The sequence below is a fragment of the Miniopterus natalensis genome, chromosome 7 (assembly GCF_054644295.1).
Source record: "Miniopterus natalensis isolate mMinNat1 chromosome 7, mMinNat1.hap1, whole genome shotgun sequence".
Lineage (NCBI taxonomy): Eukaryota > Metazoa > Chordata > Mammalia > Chiroptera > Miniopteridae > Miniopterus > Miniopterus natalensis.
In genome coordinates, this window is record NC_142087.1 from 30,707,767 (window position 1) to 30,709,626 (window position 1,860).

The window sequence follows — 1,860 nt, forward strand, 5'->3', positions numbered from 1 at the left end:
TTACCAGGCACTGGGTCCCTATCTCTGCACCTGGCCAAGGACAGTCCTAAAACCAGCTGTTTTGCCTCATATAAGAGCCTGGGCTAGGCTGCCAGGCACATCTGGCAGTAAATCAATCACTATAGAACAGTATGGGGGGAAAAGTGACTTTAAGGTGATCAGAAATGCTCTTCTGATGTTCAAAAAAAAAGCAAACCCCGTCACACACAGGCGAACACACCCATGCACACCTCGACCGCCTCTATTATTGTCAGAATTTTTTCCTGTATAGGACTGTTTTTCAAATTAAAATTCTTGAGCCACCAGTATCAGAAAGCCCTGAGTTTTGTTAAAAATGCCCGTTTCTCCAAAGGATTAGGACTCTGGGTGAGTGACCTAGTAACCTGCACCTCTCGAGTGCTCCTGAGGTGTGCGCCACACCGGACAGTCATTCTTTGCTTCTTCCAGGAACACCTGAGGGATATCTCTGAGGGACCCTGTGGCATGTGACAGAGACATCCTCTGGCTCCCAGGAGCACAAGGACATCGAGGGAAAGGAGCTGATGCTCCGGAATAACCCAGAGACCTAGGGAGCTACTCTGCAGCCAGTTTCATTATTTTACATGCTAGTTGTTTACTCACACATGAGGGAGTGAGATAACCAGGATTTGTCAGGCAGAGAGGAGAGAAACATGGAGACAGTCTGGGCACAGTGGAGCTCGTGCTGCATGTTTCTGGGACAAATTGATTAAGTGGAAGGTAGCAGAGGAACTGTCCTGGGTCCCTAAGAGGTCAACTCACAATTCTTTATGAATTCCCCAGAAAACAGTGAGAGTTTAGCTGTGGAGCAGAGGGGACAGGCCGTCTTCGTACGAGGTCAGTTAATCGCCTACATTCGGTGCTGTCACCTTAATGAGATCCAGCCCACACCCCACCCTTCAGTAGCTGTCCTCTCTGGAAAGCCACTGGGAAGTTAGGTTCCCCTTCGGCCCAGCCCAGGAGACTTCTCCCCTTGCTTCTGAGCATTGACTTCAAGCTTCTCTTGCTCCGAGGACTGGCTTTACCAGATCCGTCGTGGGGATATGACTAAATGTGGCAAACCCTCAGCACAGGTTTAAATCGCCTTGATTCTACCATCAGGCAGAAATCAAGCATCCTTTCTGATCTCCAAAGGCTCAGGAGAGAAACAATGATTGCACAGCATGGTCAAGGTTCCATCATGACTCACACAGGGATGGAAAGCAGTTCAGGGTCAAGTAGTTCGGCCGCTGATACAGGGGCTGACATTTGTGGGCTTGGGGGTATCAATCATCATAAGAGAACAGAGCTGGCTGATGCCTAAGGTGTTTCTATGAAATGACACAGCAGAGGGCTGTGCTTCTCCCAGAGGCAGGCGTGGTGCATTGGATGGCGGGTCGTGGGGGTGGGGGTGGGGGTGGGGTGGGACAGTAGACGGGAGGGAGGGAGGTTGGCAAACATCTTCAAAAACGCCCAGCGTCGCACAAAGCATGCTGACTCCTCTTTCTTACCCCCCTTTGAAAATTATTCCTTTGATAGAATTTTCTAAATTTGCCTGATTATAAGAATCACCTAGAAGTGCTTGTTAAAAATGCACAATGTGAGGCTTGAGACCCTCCCTTAGAATTACTGAGGTGGAATGGGAAAGGGAATACAAAGAATTCATATTTTTAAATGTCATTTTGATTATGCAAAATTGGCCAATTGCCTTTAGAGAGAGAACCTTTTTAACATATTGCCAGCTGCTCACAATAGAACATAAATTAGTTTTAGATCCCGAAAGCGAGTGTGATGGGGAGAGAGGGGGAGGGAAGATGCTGTGCTTGAGTGAGGTTATGGAGCTGTGCTGTCCAGCATGGAAGC